General features: G+C 36.3%; 1 long non-coding RNA gene across 15 annotated transcripts in view; it reads left to right on the top strand.

Moving 5' to 3' along the window:
- The window catches only part of LOC141377911 (uncharacterized), a 345,648-nt gene that overhangs the window by 311,220 nt on the left and 11,754 nt on the right, over positions 1–22,674 (top strand). For 5 of the 15 annotated variants that reach the window (XR_015509837.1, XR_015509838.1, XR_015509849.1 and 2 more), the window contains one exon: positions 5,580–6,823. This is a non-coding gene — a long non-coding RNA (uncharacterized LOC141377911). Of the gene's footprint in view, positions 1–5,579; positions 7,491–9,584; positions 10,542–22,674 lie in introns of those variants that run through there. The other 10 variants (XR_015509832.1, XR_015509852.1, XR_015509859.1 and 7 more) reach the window with 7 other exon arrangements.

The following is a 22,674-nucleotide window of genomic DNA, read 5'->3' on the forward strand; positions in this document are numbered from 1 at the left end:
CTCGTTACTTAAACGTTATCAATGTTGAATACAGTTGAGCTGATTAGTGTCAATTTTTAAGACAAAAGTTTTAAGACAAAAAAAAGTAACATCATGCTAATACAGTGACAAAATGCATTGCTGTCCTTCAGAAACCTTCATAATATGCTGACTCGTTACTTAAACGTTATCAATGTTGAATACAGTTGAGCTGATTAGTGTCAATTTTTAAGACAAAAGTTTTAAGACAAAAAAAAGTAACATTGTAAACATGTTTACGTTGGTCAATCCATTGCATTGCTAAAAAACTAGCGTCATTGTTGTTTTACACCAAACTTTTGCACAACCGTCCTATACACATAGGCTCTTATACAGACACTGAATGCATGACCACACTCAGGGAGTGAAGGGCTGAGATTTGAGGGTGTGAAGTATGAAATGAAATATGGTATGGAAAAGCAGTGCGCGGATTCCATTACCCATAATGCTGACAACGAATGTGAAGAAGACATTTCGCTTCCAGAAAGCCTGATGTGCACGCAATTCAGATCTCATGGGATGAAAGAGAGCGAACAAGACAGAGGAGGAGGAGGGTGTTGAGGTTAAGAGGGGTCAGCCTGATATTGAAATGGATAGAGCAAGATACGGGGGGATGGGAGACCCGTGTGAAGGAGAAAGAGCGAGAGGAAGGACACATCTGATGCCTCAAAGGGTACAGTTGAAGATTCGCAAAGCATGCGAGCGTATGTCATGGAGGTAGAGCATGGAGATAAGTAATTTGGCCTACAGCGAGGAGTTGATTTTTTTTTCTTAGTCAGAGCATCTGTGTTGTCTGTCACTCCTAGATCACTCCGTTAGCACTTTAACATATAAATTATGCAGCTTTTCTCATGCTTGAAATATTTTGTGAAATGTAGGCGATGAAGAGACCCAGGAGCAAATCTAAACTGAGAGCATCTGATTTTGTTTGCTGATGGTTTGATGTAGAAGACTTGCACTAGCAAAGTCAAGATTATGTTCAAATTATTAAAACAGACTGAAAAAAATGTAGATTATGCCTTAACCTTTCAGACGCAATTTCTGAAAAATGTAAAAGTATGTTTTTAGTTCTTGAGGCTCCTATACGTGTAAATGAGACTAAATTATCATAATACAAATTCAACAACTTTTAAGTATATATATATATATATATATATATATATATATATATATATATATAGGGATGGGAAGATTAACCGATATGTATCGATACGCGGTCATGCGCGTGCACGATGCGAGTGCATCGGTAGAGCAGCAGAGGAAGAATGAAATTTTGGAAGCAAATCGAGATGCATCGGTTTTTGCGAGATGCATCGTTTTTCCAAGATACAGCTTATATTTTTAATATAGAATGTATTTTTTATTTATTAGCAAGTGTTGTCAACCTGTTTTTGGCGCATAATTTAATCGGCCTACATAAAGTAAGCCTTAGCAACGGACTTGCGGATGTGTAAACTTACACTACAACTCAGTGTATCAGGTGTGCGGATGAAGCTAGTGGAGCGCCCTCAGAAAGCGCGAGAAGCAAAACAAACATTTTATTCCCCACTGAGTTTTAAATCTAAAGTATGGCAACATTATGGATTTTGCAAAAAAGATGGACGACTTTTTAGGACAGATGCAATTTGCAAAATGTGCCACGCATCTGAAAAATACACGGGCAGTACGACTAATCTGATATCTCACTTGAAGCGGCGCCTCGGTGTTGTGGAAGCATCTTCCAGTGTTCCTGCATCCCCTGCTTCCTGCTCTGTTTCAACTGTAGCTACCAGCTCCAAAAGTGGTGAGAAAAGCATTGAAAGTTTTCTCCATGCGCAACAGTTCTGCTCGCTCTACACCAATAACGAATGCTATTGCATTGTTCATCTGCAAAGATATTCAGCCTAGTGTCACGGAGAACGAAGGTTTTAAACACCTCCTGTTAATTTTTATTTATTTATATTTTTATTAGCCTGTTGTTTAAAGTGACAGTGATGTTTCAAAGCAGCATAACACTGCTAGTTCACGACCTTAAGTTTTGAATATTCAGTGGCACAATATATCTTTGTAAAACTTGTTTTCATAGTTGAAAGGTTAAATCACAATTCTTGTTGTGCAATGGTAAACCTTTATGTTGAAAGAGTGCAAATATATACATTTATAATATATATTGCACTTATACATTCTGTTTATCTTGAAAATCTTTAAATAATATGTGCTATAGGTTCTAAAATGGCCCTCTACTGTAAACTGACACTCTGGCTCTGAGAGAAAAGCCAGTTTGTAAAAAAAAGTCTTGGTTTTGCTTTGTTAATAAATAATCAAACTCATTCAATGGCACAGCATCCTTTCTTACATCATCTCATAAACTTGATCTAATTAGTTAGTGCTGAAATATCGCATTGTATCGTGATATGGGTGTAAATCGTATCGTGTTGCATCGCAATATGTCACAAATGTATCGCTAATATATCGGATCGTATTCTTTGTATCGAGATGCGTATCGGATCGGCATTATAGCTTAGATGCCCAACCCTAATATATATATATATATATATATATATATATATATATATATATATATATATATATATATATATATATATATATATAAGGGTGTCATGATCCTCCAAATCCTCGATTCGATTACATTTTCGATTCTAAAGGCACGATTCGATTCGATTTTCGATTATGAATAATTAATTAATTAATGACCAATTAATTATTTGTAGCCTACCGTTTAAACTACCTGACCTGCTTGGTCTTTGTTTTACCCATAAACAAATCATACAGTAAATGCATAAAGGCAAGTTACACACATAATTACCACCTGTCAATCACTTTTTTTCTGTGGGACTCGGGAATAGGCATTGATCTGTGTCGTTATAATGGCGTCGGTAAAAAAGACGCGCAACCAACAGGAACCAGCCAACAGTATCTGTGGTGTTCACTAAAATGACTAAGTACAAGTGAGTGAAAGATTGAAGCAGTCCACTGACTGCCTGGACCCGCTGTGTGTGCGTCTGTGTCTGTGTGGTCACGTGATGTGCATTTTTAGAGGTAGAGAGGAAGGAGGGCTGCTTAGAAATGCTACACGCCACTGTGGATGTCAAATCGTTGTCGTTCTAAAATGCCATTTAAAAACAAAGACAGTGTAAACAGGGCCTGAGTGTGTACTTTTCGCGAGCGGATTTGCAACGAGGGCAGGCGGAGGATCGCGATGCCGGTGTTGTCTATCGGACGAACCGTACGTAATACGTACATAGCAGAGCTTGTAAAACTATGTTTTTTTGTCGACAACACGAACATTGTCAACATAACTCACTGGAAATCCAAAATGCTTATACACCGGCGACTTCATTGAAAGAGGAGAGGGTTTAAGTTCTGTCGACGGGTCTCAGGCACTTCAATAAGCCTGTTATTTTCCCGCTTGGGGGCACGGCAGCATTGACGATTCTATTTTTTGATTCGATAATCGAAATTGAGCATAAATTTCGATTAAAAATCTAAATCGTGACACCCCTAATATACATACATATATATATATATATATATATATATATATATATATATATATATATATATATATATATACTAGGGCTGTCAATTGATTAAAATAATTAACATAATCACACTTTTTTTTTGTAATTAATCATGATTAATCACAAAATGCCGAATTTATTACAGAAATAAAAACACAGGTATGTAAGTGCGATTTGAATTTCAACAATCAATGCCAATAACAAACAAAAATTTCTAAGTTGACTACAAACACACACACACACACACACACACACACACAACATGCGCAGTACAGCGCATGCAGTGAGCAAGAGATTCCTTAAAGGCAAATAATGGGGCTGTCTTTGACAGCTTGCAACTTCATCTGCCACTTTCACTGAGTACATTGACATGGACACCAATTCTCCGCTCTTATGATTAAGATAATACTGATTAAGAGTCTACCACAGGGGTGCTCAATCCTGTTCCTGGAGATCTACCTTCATGCAGATTTCAGTTGCTACCCATATCAAACACACCTGGACCAATTAGGACCTGAACACCACTTGATAATTACAGGCAGGTGTGTTTGATATGGGTAGCAACTGAAATCTACAAGAAGGTAGATCTCCAAGAACAGGATTGAGCACCCCTGGTCTACCATGTAAGCAGGGATTTTTGATTACCTTAAAGGATCACGCGAGTCCCTAAATGCGGAGGTTTTTCTCTGTTCGCCATGCAGTATATAATTCCATTAAAACATCCTGAATGAAAATATGCTGCCACGACACGTGCTATGCTATCCGAACTGTGCCCAGGCGCGTTTTCCTGTTCGTTTAAGAAATGTGAGTGCACATTAAGACATTTAACATGACGTAGCGCCGCTATAAAGGCTATCTGTTCATGATACAATACGTTTTTGTCCTAACAACAGCAACAGCAACACATGAAATGTCTATTTTAGAAATGCTTTCTATTTTCACAATGTCACAGCAGAACAACAGCATACAGTATACTACTATTACAATGATAACCTCAGGTACCGATTATGTGCTTTATTCAGTGTTAAATGCTCCCAAAGTGAGTTTGAATGCCATTTTATTTAACATTTAATGCCATAGCAAATAGTTCACTTCAGATCTTGATATAGCTAGCAGATGGTTTGAAAAATGAAAGTCAGAACTGAGTGCAAACCAACACTAATCAGTAGCCTATTAATGATGTTTAAGATGTTTACTATGTAATAATCCGATTAAAAGACTTAATGTTTTCATTGGGAGTGTGTTCGTTGGTATTTAAATGTTTCTGTCATGGCACGTTTTGTGCAGACTGCCAAATGGTTTGTTGCTGAAATCTTGTCACGTCTCAGTTCAAGGTGTAAGTCATTCTTGGACGTTCCTACTTAAAAGCTAATGTGTTGTACAAGCTAATGTGTTGTAGTAAGGACGTGAAGTGCGTTCAAGTCATTTTTGTTGGCACAAGATGGTGTTGTACTGACTTTTGATAAAATACAAGAAAATGCATGAGCTAAATACAGGTTTGTTAGCTCTGCTTATAGAAAATGAAGAGCAAAGAACTCACATCCGTTACCTTTGGTGATTCATAGGATTTGCATATATACATGAATAAATTACACACATAAAGGCTATGCACATGGCTTGAAATGATACATAAGGGTCTTATGAATTGAAATGAAAGGTCTGTGCAAGAATCAGAACATTATTTACAACATCATTAGCTTTAATCCACAGCCTTGGCAAAGCAGATTTGGGTGACTTTTGGGTGAACTATATCTTTAAAAATGAAATGTGCCAGTTATGCAATTAAGCCATGCTGGGAATACCCTCACGGTGGCTGGAAGGATCCTCAAATTAGCACAAATTATTTAATAAACAAGCATTCAAGTAAGGGTTAGAACAACAGACGTTCAGAATCTCTAGAAAATTCTACTAAGTATGCAGACGGGTCCATGGGGGTCTGAGAGTGAAAAAGAAGTGAAGTGGAAAACCTGGAGCGGAGTAATTACTGAATGCTTTAATGGGAATGAGAGGCTGATTTTGTTCCCTTTTTTCCTCATTTAGACACGACGGGATATAAAAAAGCAGGAGAGAAAGAAAGAGATGGAGAAACTCAGAGGGAGTCCTGGAGAAAAGCCTGCAGGTGCTTCGTGTACAGTCTGAAACAACAGCAAGCCTGAAGAGAGCTGAGTGTTCCTGTGTGTATGTGGGTTTATTTAACTATACTTTAGGGACACATTCGTCCCAGGAAATAAGTTGAATCTGACAAAACATCTCCTTGGGGATGCCCTCTATTGGAAAAGCAGTTCCACAACCCCTAATAAATAATTTTTGTTGTAAAATAATTATAAAAATACAAATAAACACTGTAGCAACATGCTCATTCAAGATAGCAATGTGCAACCTCTTAGCCAGTGTTTTTGCACATGTCAGTGTTTATGAACAAATTAGCCTGCATCAAAAAGAACACAAGTAATCTTGACAAACTATACATCAGTCTAAAGCTGCAACCCTCAAGCAGCCAGTATAGCTAGTTGTTTTCTAATGGGAAGCTTATAAAGAATGTATTTGCTTAATTTTTGTAAGTTGTACAGACATTATTAGATATAGCTTATTGCTTATATTAGATATTAGATACTGCTTATTAGATATAGTAAATATCATTGTAATATGCATTCATTGCTGTATATCATAGTATATTTTAAAAGGTAAGAGTCCACAGAACAACATCCCATCAAGCACATTTAGTCCACCGACACAATAGTGTTGAATTATGAATGGTGATCTATTTCGTAACGTCATTGTTTCTTCCAGAGACCTGTTGTTTACATTGTTTACTATGTTACTTGCGCTTGAAAATGGCATCTTTGTAATAAAAGGAAAGTTAATGTCATAGCTTAGTGTTACAAACAAAATGAGACCACAAACTGAATAAAAAGTCAAAGTTATAGTCACTAAAATCTAAACAAAGCAGTGAGTGTTTTGACATTCTGCATATGCTGTCTGTCAGGCACTTTTATCAGTAGTTACATCCTAGTTTGACTGACGGAGAATTTAGCCAATGGCTTCATGATTCTTTCGACATATGAGGACGTATATTCATCATTTAGACACGTTGTTTTATTGCACTCTGTGCATCCAACAACATCTAAGCAACATGTACCCAAAATGCTAGCCACTTGCTAATCTTCTAAGACTCTGAACTGGCTAAATTGAATCAGTTAATGTTAATGTTTGCTATGTTAAACGCTAGCAAGTTCACAATGTAGAAATTCTACCTGATGTAGAAATTAAAATTTTTGTCAACAAAATCTAAGTTGATTTATTTCACGCTAACAAAATGTAATTGTGCAGGAAATATACTAGCAAACTAATTAATAGTAGCAAAATGCTAAACTGTGTGATGTTATAACAACATCCAAACAACATGTCCCCAAAAATGCTAGAAAAAATCCCTGCTGAAAAAACAGCTTAAACCAGCATGGTTGGCTGGTTGACCAGCCTGGTTTTAGAGCAGTTTTGGCCATTTCCAGGCTGGTTTCTATCTATTTCCAGCCTGGTCTTAGCTGGTCAGGCCAGGAGAAGACCAGCTAAAACCAGCTGTGTCCAGCTTAAACCAGGCTGAAAATAGATAGAAACCAGCTTGGAAATGGCCAAAACCTCTCTAAAACCAGGTTGGTCAACCAGATAAAACCAGACAACCAGCTTAGACTGGCTTAAGATGGATTTTTCAGCAGTGATGCTAATCTTGTGAGATTGGATAGGCTAAAATGAATTAATGTTCAAGTTTGGTATGTTAAACACATGCTAGCAGTATGTCAATTCATGATGTAGAAATTGAAATTTTTGTCAAGAAAATGTCACATATGCTGAGATGCTAGAAAATGCTACAATGCCTCTTTGGAGATGCCCTGTATTGGAAAATCAGTTCCAAATATAGTAAACTATAGTAAATGTCTTTGGAAATGCTAGCCTTAAGCTAAAACATAGTATTTTGCTAAAATAAATCAGTTAAAGTAGATGTTTACAGTGTTAAAGACAAGGATGCTATTAACATGTCAATTCATGATGTAGACATGGAAACTTATGTCAACAAAATGTTAGTCAATGACTGTTTCTCGACATGCGTTCTTCAGCGATCTTGCGTTCTCGTGTAACGTCATCATCAATCCCCAAAGTTCAGTTCCAAAACTCAAGACCGCAAGAACAGAGGACACGGGAAAGTTCCGACATACTTTCTTGATATCGAGGATGCACATATGCAGATTTGAATGCAAAACTAGCTCAAGAAGTCCCAGAAATCATTGCGGCTGAATAAAGGAGGTGGAAAGCGCAGCATTTTATACCTGTTTATTACTAATGTTCAGAGAAATAACTTATTTATCTTAGGAGTTTCCCTAAATAAGACGGTGAAAGTAAAATCACCATGAAAATCTTAATAAAGTCATAAAAACATTAAGGGTGTTTGTTGAAAATCGTATTAAAATCTGTTTTATTAAATTACCGGAGCTTTTCGGGAAAAATAACAAAACGGGAGGGTGACGGGAGATGAGTCTGAAATACGGGAGATTCCCAGAAAAAAACAAGAGTGTTGGCAGGTATGGGTTAGAAAAATGCTAATTCATGCTAACACTGTGACTAATGCATTACAAACAGTAGCCAGCCTGAAGAGAGCTGAATGTTTCTCTATATATGTGGGTTTATTTAACTGTACTTTAGGGATGCATTTGCCCCAGGAAATAAGTTGAATCTGACAAAATGCCTTTTTGGAAATGCCCTCTATTGTAAAATCAATTCCAAATATAACGAGGTATTTTTGGTGTAAAACGATTCTAAAAATGCCAATGGTTCTTGGGTTAAAAAAACCCAAACAAATAACCAATCCAATAACTATTTTAATATACTTTCTCAATATTACATAGCATAGCAAACCCCTCAAAACTAAAATTATGCAATTAAAAGTATGTTTATTTTTTATTAATTCTGAATTTTATCAGTAAGATTAAGAAATGACCTCCACACCATAAAATCAAGTGGTTAAGTATCAAAACTGGAGTGTTGAATTTTTGTAATGATACACAGTTTGCCAGGATCGATGATCCTGATAATAATGATAACCGTCTGCAGTGAACTTTGAATAAAAATGATCTGAGCTTGCTGCTCCATCCCAGAATAGCAGAATATTAACGATCCTGTGAAAGTCAATGGGGTCCAAAACAACATTAGAGCCTTTGCCTTTGAGAAGTTACAGTAGCATCATGTAGATATATAAGCATTTCTCCAAATATTATTTATTTTTGATCACTTAAACACTTTATTTTGGTCCCTATTGCACATTTTGTTGACTAAAAGTTACATTGCAACTACATGCCAATTACTTCTCATTTGAGTATTAGTAGACTGTCTTCTTAATATCTGCTGATACTGCTCTTTCAACAGCAACAATTTAACTGACTATCAGTAACTTGCAAGTACAGTACATGTCGACTTACACTAACCCTAAGCCCAACCTAACAGTCTGCTTATTGAGAATTAGTTGGTACGTACAGTAGATGCAGTGTAACTTAAATTCAACAAAATATGTTAAAGGGACCATCAAAATGAAATGATACCAATTTAGTATACATTTGGTATACTTTATGGATATGGATTTTATTTTATTTTTTTTACAGGAAGAAAGCTAAATCTGTATTTGAAATGTTTCAACGTATTATGTGTGTTATTAGCCCTCCTGAAATGTTCATATATTTCCCAAGTGTTTTCATTTATTCATAAATTTTCTATTTTCTATATTTCTATATTCTTTATTATTCAAGGGTCGCAACAGCAGAATGAACCGCCAAATTATCCAGCATATGTTTTATGCAGCGGAAGCCCTTACAGCTGCAACCCGTCACTGAGAAAACATCCATAGAAACTCATTTACACACACACATACACTAGGGCCAATTCAGTTTGTTCAATTCACTGTGGACTGTGGGGGAAACTGGAACACCCGGGGGAGACATGGGGAGAACATGCAAACTCAACACACGAAACATCAACTGGCCCAGCCGGGACTCGAACCAGCAACCTTTTTGCTGTGTGGTGACAGTGCTATCCACTGTGTCGCACTTACAGTGACATTTAAAAGCTCAATTAGGTTAACTAGGCAGGTTATGTTAATTAGGCAAGTCATTGTATTACAGTGAATTGTTGCTTAATGAGTCTCATAATAATGATCTTGTAAGACTTTCTCCAGGAGAAGAAAGAATATTACGAGGGATACTGTGAAAATGTCCTTGATCGGTTAAACATCACTTGGGAAAGAATAAATATTTCACAGGAGAGCTAATAGTCTTGCCTTTCTCCAGTCACATCATTAACTGAAGCAAAATCACATAACTTTTTTTTTTGATGAGCATCAATGAATTAATTCTGTAAATGTTTTTTTCTATCACAGATTATACGATTATAAGATACCTCACTCAATTGAGCTTGTAATATTTTTAATGCAGAATTTATCAACATCTTGGAGTTTCAATTCAGCATTTTTTATGTGATGGCCTAAAATGTGCATAAAAAAGGCAGAGCTGTAGTTAAGCAAAGCTCCTGATTGTGTTCTATTCCCAGTTATCCCCCCTATTCATTTAGAACGTTCTAACATTTAAACTCGGAAGGATTAAAGAAAAAGCCATAGTCATCACTCTTAGGTGTGATTTTCTTTTAAAATATTTTTACAGTTCAATTTTAGCGATCTTCATGTTTACAATTGCTCTCACTTCTTAGTGCACTTTGAAAACGTTTGACATTTTGAACGCAGCCGTGGCACGTGACGGAAGCTTTAAGTGACTGTTGTTTAAAAGCGGAATTTACGTTACATCTCCAAGGCTTGGGAAAACGAAAATATATAGCATATGTAATGCTTTTAATTTATGATAGATTATTAATAAAAAAAAAGGTCTGTAGCCTAGTATGACATAGGCCTAGTGGTTAGAACATTTCTGCAGGTGTTTAAATACGTCAAAGTTGTAAAAGTAGACTTATAAAAAATAAAATAAATAAATAAATAAACAATATCCTACTTAATAATAATAAAATAATAACAATAATAATAATGATCACGATAATAATAATACTATTATATAATATGATTATATAATAATAATAATAATTATTATTATTATTATTATTATTATTATTATTATTATTATTATTATTATTATTATTAGATTTTTTTTAGCATCTTCGCGACATGATTCAACCCGTGTCTCACCCTGGCCACGTACCTGCAGTCCTTTTCACCTCTCTCCCTCAACCTTCCATCACACACCACACTTGTACATGTGTACCCTCAATTGAACCCTCACCTGATTAATTGAACCCACACCATGACTGCGTCTGAAACCGCCTACTACTCAGTAGGTACTGCATTTGAATTTAAACATACTACTCGGCCGTTGGAAAAGTTTGTTCTATACAGTATGAATTAGAAAAGTATGAATGGAATTCGAACGTACTGCATCCGCCATTTTGTCATGGTCACGCGACCTACCTGCGTCAGTTGCATCGCTTTACTCCCTTTCATGAATTTCCTCGCAGGGCATCATGGGATAGCGCAGCGTGCATTATGTGCACTCCAGAAACTCACGGGAAGTAGTAAGTCATCCGGGTACTTCTCGCGTACTGATTTTTAAATTCTATGAATTCGGACATACTTCTCGGCTCAAATACTGATTTTAGCATACTATATAGTATGGAAGTATACGGTTTCAGACGCAGCACATAAATACTCACCTCACTCATTCAGTCAGCGGCTGGTATCAACGACACATGGTCTCTCTCGTTTTTTCTACTGAACTCTCATGTGCTCCTCCGTGGATGTTACTCTTCTCCTATAAATGCAGTTGCATCTATTTAAGGGAAGTGACTATTCTTATGTTGTCGTTTAACCAATGTACTGAGCTAACACTTTGAACTGTTTGTGTGTGAGATCGCTCACCCTCTACAATGCCAGTTTTACCTTCCTTGTCTTCCGTGTGTGGCCGTGACAACCGGGATCTGCTACAGTCTTCCTCTTTTTCTTTCTTAAGTGTTTGTGGCTGGGGGTTTCAATTTTCCTGGGTCTGCGCGCAACAAATGGGCGGGGCTTGAGTTCTGTATCGATGTCCTGAGTCAATAGGTTTAAACACGGTGCACTTTCAGATTTAAACCTTAGCTGGATATTTCACTTCACTTAGAGCTGTGTTACGCACTGCCTGGAAGGTCATTTTCAAAAACCCATAATAGGGGCTCTTCAATAACTCTTCTTCTTCTTCTTTGGCCTTAGTCCCGTATGGTTGCGGGGTCGGCTCCTTGGAACAAGTCCTCCATTTAGACTTGTCCATATGTTTGCAACGTTTTTTACACATTCCGGTCCGCCTGTCGTCTGGGCCTGTCACCCTCATACACTCATACACTACAGACCATTTAGCCTACCCAATTCACCTGTAGCATGTCTTTACACTGTGGAGGAAACCAGAGCACCCGGAGGAAACCCACGCGAACGCAGGGAGAACATGCAAACTCCTCAAAGAAATGCCAACTGAGCCGAGGTTCGACCCAGCGACCTTCTTGCTGTGAGGCGACAGCACTAACTACTTCTCCAGGGGCTCTTCAATAACTAATTTCTGATAACTGATTTGTTTTATCTTTGCCATGATAACAGTAAATAATATTTTACTAGATATTCTTTAAGATACTAGTATTCACCTTAAAGTATCATTTAAAGGTTTAATTAGGTTAATTAGGCAAGTTAGGGTAATTAGGCAAGTCATTGTATAATGATGGTTTGTTCTAAAATGTATTGCACAGAGGTAATACTAATATTCTAAGGCTAATAATATTGACTTCAACTTAGTTTTAAGAAAATTAAAAACTGCTTTTTATTTTAGCTGAAATAAAACAAATAAGATTTTCTCCAGAAAAAAATAAATGTATAGGTAATACTGTAAAAAATCCATCGCTCTGTTAAACATTATTTGGGAAATATTTGAAAAGGAAAAATAAAATTCACAGGAGGGCGAATAATTTTGCCTTTAACTGTATGTGTGTTCCAGCTGCCTGCTGAACATGCTGGTGTTTAGGCACCTTGTGTGTGTGAGTGTGTGTGAAGCTCTGACCTCATTAGCTGGCTCTGCGCTCTGAGCTGCTGTCTGTGTGTGAGGTGCCATGTCTGGGCTTGGCATAGCAAACGGACAGCAGAAGGGCAAACTGCTGCTCTTTCACCCCTCCAGACTGGACCACACACACTCTCCGCTGTCAGGACAATGAGACTTTTTCCCTGAGACCTGCGGAGGGATTAGACAGCCATTTAAGACAGTACATTTGCACATTTGGCAGACAGTTTTATCTGACATGTCTTGCGTTGCATTCAGGTTACACAATTTACCTGATTATTCCTTCCGTGGGAATTAATCCTGTGGCCTCAGTGCTGTTAGTGCCAACTTGCAGCAAATCACCATATATATATATATATATATATATATATATATATATATATATATATATATATATATATATATATATATATATATATATATATATATATATATATATATAAGAAGTAACTTAAAGGAACACTCCACTTTTTTTTTTTTTTTCGGAAATAGGCTCATTATCAGTCACTTCAAGATTTACAATTGCTGCAGATCTGGCGGGAGCCCTTTTAGCTTAGCTTAGCATAGATCATTGACTTAGGTTAGACCATTAGCATCAAAAAAATCAAAATAGAGTTTAAGGGCCCAGTCATACACCCAGCTAAATAAGAAGCAAGTCATATATGGTGTGATATGTTGATATTTTTATACCAGCACAACTGTAATTTTCTGGGAGTTTCATTTTTTTTCATGACAATTTTTTATTAGTAGTATTAATTATTATACATTTTTATATTTGTTTTAATAAAAACAAGTTTAGATTTGTCCACCTGTCGGGTTTTGGACATTATAGTGCATAACAATAGGATGTGTGTTTCGATATATCTGTTTTTTGACCACACTTTATTATTGCTAATTTATTTGTTTGTTGGACATTAGAACTGAATTTAGTTTTGAAACAAATCTTTGTGCTTAACAAGGCTAAGTGTACAAAACCGTTTCCTTATTCATGAAAGTAAAGGAGTAAAGAGCAAAAATAAAGTAAAGAGAAAGTAAAGAGGCAGAATGGAGGAGGCTCATTCTTTATCCTCGCACTGCAGATGGTCTTTTTAACTTTTTTCTCGCTAGTGAAGTGTTCAATTCAAGCTCACTTTGAGACACTCATGGCTGAGTCTTGTCTACTGTTTATGTGACACTACAACAGATTTTATTTTTTCTTTCTTTGCCATATTTTTGATCCTCGCCTCGTTTATTTGTTTATTCCTGTATGCTGTCTGCCTTCTGACCATCTGCCTGTTATTTTGACTACACCTCTGGATTGCTCTTATACATCTGTTTGGCCCTGTGTTGACCGTTGCTTGCCTGACCTAATAAACCTAATTTGGATCCGCACCCCTGTTATCAGTGTCACATCCCCATATTGACACCAATGCACTTTAGACTTTGTGCTTAGGTCATTAAAATAAAGCCCTAAGAGTTAAAGAAAGACAACTGTCCTATTTAAAGCACAACTCTTCTGCAGTTACTTTGAAAAAATTAAAAGTTGTTATTTTCTAGGTCAGTATGACTCAGAACTATACTCTTATTTTGCCGTAATAATTAAGGAACTTTGCTGCTTTACCATGGCTGGAGCAGCAAAATTGATATAACGCAGTGACTGGAAATAGTGCCCAACTAGGTATTACTACAGTAAATCACTGAGCCTGCTGCAGCCCTGGCATAGATGTTTACATTAGATGTTGCCATTGCTGTTGCTGTCTATTGGAAGGAATGCCTCGATTGAGCCGCCATTTTAGTACAGGGTAGCGCTCCTTTGAAATTAACGTGGAACCAAGGTGCAGTGGAGAACTGTCCATCCAGAGCCAGAGATATATACACATTTATACATATATCTTTGATTGGAAGTTTTTCCGGTGGTCAGTATGCAAATATTAATTTAAATTACTAAAATTATAATCTTACATCACTTTTAAACATCGATGGATAAGTGACCGCACAGGCATTGCCGACATAGAGCATGGGCCCTATCACACACCTGGTGCAATGTGGCACAAGGCGAGACGCAATTGTTGTTAGCTAGTTTTAACTTGGCGCAAGAGTCGTTTTGCGCCACGCTGTTTAAACAGCAAATGCATTTGCGCTCGTATGTGTGCCCATAGGCGTTCTGATCTAAAAAAGGAGGCGTGTTGAGGCACATTGCTGGCGCATTGCTATTTTGAGAAACTTTAATAGACTGTTCTATAGACCAGAACAAATCCGGTCTAAAGTCCAATGCAGAGCGTGTTGGTTATGCGCCTGCTTGCACATTGCTTAATACAAACAGGATGTACAACAATACGCAAATATCTTTACATAAGAAAAATTATTTAAATATTAAGGATATAAATAGGATATAATAAGGATATAAAGGATATAATTATAAGGGATTAAAATATTACAAAACATATTTCTTTCTAGCCTACATAAATATAAACACATCCTTTCATGCCTTCATCTCTGGGGGTTTTTCAGTTTATTCATGACAATTTGCTTTTGTATAATGTTATTATTATTATCAGTATTATTTATTATATGCATATGTATATTTGTTTTATTAAAAACAAGCTTAGATTTGCCCACCTGCCAGGTTTTAGACCATGTGGGGCACAGCATGTGTATAAGGATATAACTCAATTTTTTGAGCACACTTTGTTATTATTGTTAATGTATTAGTTTGCTGGAAATTAGAACTGAATTTAGAAATAGTTTTGAAACAAATCTTTGCACTTAACTAACAAAATTAATTATTTATAGGCTAATTGATGTCTGTGCGTACAAGAAGTTTCCCTATTCACAAGAGTGAAAGCAAAAGTAAACAATGAGGAGGCTCATCTCTCATTCTTGCGCTGTAGATGCTCTGTTTTCTCTCTAGTGAAGGGTTCAGTTTTTCCACTTACAAAGTTGGTCATGTAAATAGCAAATGCGCTGTCGTGTGACGCAACTGGCTCTTAATGGGAATTGGAGATGAGACTCTGTTTGGTTTATTCTTAAAACACCCATAACTCATTAAGAAAATAAGCTCAACCCTTTTAGACCATGCGCCACGGCGCAAAGTGGATTTTTCCTTAAAATAGCAAAAGTGGATTCTGACATGCCCTTAATGCGTTTGCGGAGGGAGCGATTAGTTTGTGAAGGAATCCCCATCACCAACTCGGTCACTTAGCCGACAATAATGCAATTTTTAAGCACTGCAGCATCTTGTTGTCATATTTCATTTACAATATTTACTTATTTTATTCAACAAAACTAGCATAAGCCTATAGTATTTAGTGTGAGTTGGTGTTCCGTTGCTTTATGGCTGTAGTGCATTAAGAGACTGCATTATCATGTTGTTTAGCACAAAAGTTCGTAACATACAAAAACGTAAAAAATGAAATCTTATCCATGAAATGTCCTGCCTGTGTGCTTTGTTTTCTTTGTTTGCTCGTTACTACACCCGTGCGCAGTGCAGAAGTCCAGCATCTTAAATTTGGCTTTAGTCTTGACTTGTGCAAGTTGAATGACATTTGTCCTGGAAGAACTGTACATGATCAGGGCCTGTATGTGATATTTAGTGTATATATCTATGCAGCCCTGGTACAAAAATAATTTTCATCATTACACTGGACTGACAGTATAGTTCCTAGCCATATTAATCTTGATCTTCCCCTTCTGACCAAAATGAAAAACATTACTCTGACTTTAAGTTCTATAAAATAAAAATAAAAAAAAACTGGAGCATTTCTACCAGTTCCACAAATTTATTTCCTTTTTAACATTTTGACTTATTAAAGATTTGCTGTCACTACAACCAAGTTGCATCATAAAAGTGGTTAAATATTAAAACTGGAAACCATTTTAATGATGCACCGTTTGCCAAGATCATATAAGAGCAAGAAACTTGCTGAGTAAGTTGGCGGTTCACTCCGCTGTAGCGACCCCAGATTAATAAAGGGACTAAGCCGACAAGAAAATTAATGTATGAATGAATGAATGGATATCTATGTTTAAACTATGAAAACATGTTTAGATAATCAGTATTTCTCCATATACTGTATGTGCATTCACGGACCAAAAAAAAAGCGTTTCTGGACACTTTGTTATAAGCCTTATTAACCTGAATTAATCAGAAAACACTTTATATTAATGTGTATAATGATTTAATCGAAAACAGCTAAAACTATTGATTTTGCAAGTCGATTTTGCACTCCTGACATTAAATAATCAATATGATTGATAAAAGCTGTCTTTGGTGTCCAGTTAAAAGGTTCAAGTACATGCTGCTCATTCCATCACTGCTAGTGTTGCTCCTGAAGTTCATGGGAAAATGGCCAAAAGAAAAGATATTTTCAGCTTTGAAGTTTGTGTTTGTTTTATGGATAATTCTTCAATTTCTATTGCATAAGTACAGTATGTATTGACAATGTGCTTTCAACGTATCCAAAATTGAACATCTGTGCTTGCATTCTTGCATTTTTTGTCCATGCAATAATAGTCAATAGGGTCCAAAACAACTTTAGAAGCTTTTAACTGGAAAAAAATGTTCAAAGTAAATTTGCAAAAATATATTTATATTTACTTGAAATATCCACACTTAGATTAGATTAGATTAGATTAGATTAGATTAGATTAGATTTAACTTTATTGTCATTACACATGTACAAGTACAATGTAATGAAATGCAGTTTAAAACCCAAAGTGGACACAAACTATAAAACAACAAAAAGCTATTTTACAAATGTGACCAAAAGCCAAAATACTTACAGAAATACAAATGATTTTTCTTTAATGCCAAAAATTATAAGAATTTTAAGTATCATTTAATATACAGCTGAAGTCAGAATTATTAGCCTCCCTGTGAATTTCTTTTTGTTTTTTAAAATATTTCCCAAATGGTTTAACAGAGCAAGGAAATTTTCACAGTATGTCTAATAATATTTTTTCTTCTGGAGAAAGTCTTATTTGTTTTGTTTCGGCTAAAATAAAAGCAGTTTTAAATTTTTTCTTATCCATTTTATGGAAAAATATTATTAGCATTTTACAATAACTTGCCTAATTACCCTAACCTGCCTAGTTAACCTAATTAACCTAGTTAAGCCATTAAATGTCACTTTAAGCTGTATAGAAGTCTTAAAAAATATCTGGTCAAATATTATTTACTGTCATCATGGCAGAGATAAGATAAAATTTTTTTTAAAATAAAATAAAAATCTGCTCTCCGTTAAACAGAATTTGGGGAAAAAACAGGGCGGCTAATAATTCAGGGGGGCTAATAATTCTAACTTCAACTGTATATATATATATATATATATATATATACATATATATAGATAGATAGATAGATAGATAGATAGATAGATAGATAGATAGATAGATAGATAGATAGATAGATAGATAGATAGATAGATAGATAGATAGATAGATAGATAGATAGATAATATCTATAGATGAGATATAGAGATGCAAAAGCCGCTAAATGCCACTTCCGCCAAAAATGAGATAATGACATTGAGTGCATGCTTTAAGCATGTAGTACACCATCAACAAGTAGTACAGCAGCGTCAACGCATTCAGAAATAACAGTTTGTTGGCAAAAGCCACTAAACGCCTCTTGCCGCTATATCCTGAAAACCAATCAGAAGGCACGAATCAAATTATGTTTTCAATGTAGCAGCGCACTCCTGACTTTTATGAGTAGACAATTTCAATTTTGATTTTAAAACACTTTAAAAAGTTTGAATAACTGGATTAGGCTGTCCGACTGTCAGTGAATGGAAAATGAAAACGTCCCTTACCTCAAATCTGTGCATTATAAGAAAAAGAAAACACAATGTACAGTCGGAAGTTTAGCACGCATTCATAACGATTTTTGCACAGTGACACTACTTTGAATGAGTCCGATTTACTATACATTAAACGGCAACTCCATTTCACAAAAGACAGAGTTAAGATGCCGTTCTTTTATCCCACACAGATGCTATGAAGATAAACAAGGAATCAAGACCTTAAGTATGGTGAGAATGAATGAATGACAGCTTCAAAAAAATTTGAGAGGCATTTTTTTTAAAATAGAGAAAGCTATTTTTTTTAAAAGATAAATGTAATGTATAGAACTATAGATTATTTGTATAACTTCATAATACCTATACGCCTGATAAGCTTTTTATATTAATGGACAATGCACAGATATTGATGTTACATAATGTTTTACACGGCGAAGCAGTGGCGCAGTAGGTAGTGCTGTCGCCTCACAGCAAGAAGGTCGCTGGTTCGAGCCTCTGCGTTTCTGTGTGGAGTTTGCATGTTCTCTCTGCGTTCGTGTGGGTTTCTTCCGGGTGCTCCGGTTTCCCCCACAGTTTAAAGACATGTGGTACAGGTGAATTTGGTAGGCTAAATTGTCCGTAGTGTATGAGTGTGTATGGATGTTTCCCAGAGGTGAGTTGCCGCTGCGTAAAAACGTGCTGGATAAGTTGGCGGTTCATTCTGCTGTGGCGACCCCGGATTAATAAAGAGACTAAGCCGAAAAGAAAACAAATGAATGAATGAATGTTTTACACTGCATTTTTAAAATCTAAATAGCTAAGTTTACAACGTTTGCAGTGTTTACATTGGTCTACTTACATTAAATCTAAATCCAAAAATATCACAACAGATAGTAAGGATTTAATTAATTTCAAGTTTTAATGTTATTGATTAAAGCACTTTACAGATTTCATTCATTTTCCCTCTTGTTTTTTTTCCTGGCTCATCACAGTGGAATGAATCGCCACTTACTTGACAGATTTATGTATTTAGGGTGGTTCGTGTAATGTGATTTATGTGTGGTAAAATAACTTCTAATTGCATCTTTAGTGATTTTTCAACTAGTTACACTGTCTTGTCCCAATAGGTGGATTTAGAGGTTTTTGCAAAAAAAAAGCAGAAGTGGATTTATTTAGTTTTGATGCAAAAGAAAATCGACCTTGTCAAAAACCAAAGAATTGTCTAAAAGTGACATTTTTGAAAAAAGGCTATTTTATTTACCAGCTAATAACCTTATCATAACATATAATATAAAACTTCTGAACCTAATCAGAGGAGCCTCATAGAAAATGTTCATTTACAAGAAAAGAGGTCTGATGAATTTATAGGGTTTTGCGTCTTAACTTTTGCATATATCGCAAAAAAAGCTGTCAAATATTGAAACAAATACACTGTTCATTCTATTGCTGCTAGTATTTTCTTAACTTCAACGAGAAATGGCCAAACTAAATGCATTTCTAGCTTTGAAGTTTGTGTTTGTTTGGTTGTGTTTCATTTTTCATTTTCTGTTGCACACGTATGCATGAACGATATGCTTTCAACACTTCCACGGTTTTGCATCTGTGTTTGCGTATTTGCACAGAGTACATTTCTGGCCTAAGAACAAACAAGACTTTGAACACCGCTAGCGTTTGAGAGAATGCATATGCTCTTATTATTAGACTGAGTTTCAGCTTTAGTCTGCGCTGTGGCAGGTGTTGAGATCATAGCAAGGGGAAGAATTGGAAGCGCAAGGCTAAAGAAAGTAAATAAAATCTAATTAGTGGCAAAAAAAACTCCTTTAGCAGAGGAATGAGCTGAGGGATCATGGGAGAAGCAGCGAGGAGAAGCACAAGTGATCAAAAGAAAGGAAGAGCGCTGTAATAAAGGGAGAAGACAATAAATATTAAAGGGAAAAATGGTAACCCCTTCCCCAAATTTACCATCGTCTTCCCTGTCTCTGCTTCCCAGGAGCATTTCCGATAATCATAATGATGAAGGGTCAGGTCTGTGTCACTGTGAGGAGGTGCTGGAGACTCTCATTAGGCCCTTCTGCAAAACGGGCTCTTCACAGAATTTTCTCCTGAGAGGCTCAGCAATAAAATCTGCTGAATTAAAGCAGGTCTAGGTGGGAGAAAAAGGCGCCTTTACAGAAGCGCCTTAAACTGGCAGGAGGTGTTCAGTTTTTGATCAGAACTGGTCCTGGGGTCTGGTTTAAAAAAAAAAAACTGTGTAGAAAATGTACACCAGAATACATTTAAATCTATTAATTAATAATTATGGCTCATATAATGATTTAAAGAGCACCTTTTTTACCCCTTTTTTCAAAATTTAAGATACATGTTTTGTGCTTCCAGGATGTGTCTGTAAAGTTTCAGCTCCAAAAGCCCATCAGATTATTTATTATACCTTCCAGAATATTGGCATTTTCTGCTTTGAACACAATGCTGCTGTTTTTGTTGCCTATGCCTTTAATCCTAATTCTCCCCATCCACCGTTGCCGGAAGGGGCGCTGGAGTTGGGGATTCAAGTTCTGTTTTATTAAGAATCACCATGCAGGCAATGGTCAACAGGTACAAACAAGAGTATAAAGGCAAACCAGAAGCGTAGTCTAGGTCACAGGCAAAAATGTCAATACAGGCGGCAAACAACGTAAACAAGGTAATAAGGCAAGGGTCAAACATGGAAAGACTAAACAGCGAGAAAGCTTTGTATGTTACAGGTAAACAACAAGACTGAGCAATGTGTGCAAAAATGAGAGGTGTCTTTATAGTCCAAGTATTAATTCAATGATAAGCTTAAGCTGTGTGTCAGTATGTGTGTCTCATCTGGTGGAATCAGGAACTGGTGTGTGTGAGGTTCATGATTGGATTTGTAGTTCGGTTCAGTGAGCGAACTGTAGTTCTCCAGCAATCTGCAACTGCTCGATCACTGGTGATCATAACACCTGAAATTCTAGGGACCTTTTTTGAAGGGGACTTGTCAGTGTGCTAATAAACCCTCCAAATATTTTTTTTGTCACATTGTTAGAGTGAGGTAGAAAGAATTATATTGCCACAAACCATGAAAACAGTGTCTCTTTATGTGTATTAAGCAAAAGAAACAACTTGCAAGTGCGCTTTTACTTAGTTGGGATGGATGATAAAGATGATGTATGATAAAGAATTAGAACAGAATTTGGTGTTGTGTTTTATTTAGAGATGTGATTCGTGTTTTAGGTGTGAGAGATAGTGGGTTTAAATCCCAGACGAGCCCCTGTTAATGTTACAATTTAAAAGGTGTCTAGGGAAAAAAAACATGACATTTAGAAATTTGAACTGTTGCTGCATTGGGTAGGTGAATAGAAATTATGAAGGAGATGCCAAAGGAAGTTTGCAACCTAGACTCATTCTGAAAATCTGCTATATGCATTTCTAAACATTGCGAAATACGTCTCAGAAGGTGTTTTTTTTTTTTTTTTTTTTTTTTGCAGTTTTTTTTTTTTTTTTTTTTTGCAGTTTTTATTTCCGTGAATCCACCAGAGGTTGCTGTGTGTGCTTTTTGAGATCTCAAATGTCTCTCTAGAGTGCCATTAGTTCAATTCACCTTTATTTGTATAGCGCTTTTACAATGTAGATTCTGTCAAAGCAGCTTCACATAAATTGAAACAGAGTAGTTCAGTTTTTAGCACCTGCTGTTCTCAAATTCACCAGAGGCCACTGTCAACTGACTGACTGAATAACTGACTGACTGACCAATCAACTGACGCACCCTCTTCCTTCTCTAAAACCAACCAATAGTGTTTTCAAAAGCACTAAATGACCCATCCACCCACTTTCCTAAATCCATCCAACAGCTTTAAAAAGCAATCCAGCAGAAGAAAGGATGTTGTTGGATTTTTACTACATTTTGAGATTTTACCACATTCTCACCCTGTTATTTACTTGTTTTATTTTATTTCATTTTTTGGCTTCTGGTTTTGTCTTACTCGATTACTGGAACTGTTCTTCACAGAAATAGAACCTCCTTGTCATGGTCAACTCCTCTTTCCATCTCAAGTCCGCCGACCAGGGCTTAATTTGTGCCGGTACAACGGAAAAACTCTCAAAAATATACGGTGTCTCGTTTTACTCCACTCTTCACTTTCGAAAGCAACAAATCTACGCAACACCCTACCCCCCCACCTTCTTCACCTTCACATCTGCGACACCTGTCCCTCCTCTGGTAACAAGCCAGATACGTGACCTGCTGTACATACAAAGCTA

The sequence above is a fragment of the Danio rerio genome, chromosome 15 (genome assembly GCF_052040795.2).
Source record: "Danio rerio strain M-AB ecotype USA chromosome 15, GRCz13ab, whole genome shotgun sequence".
Classification (NCBI taxonomy): Eukaryota; Metazoa; Chordata; class Actinopteri; order Cypriniformes; family Danionidae; genus Danio; species Danio rerio.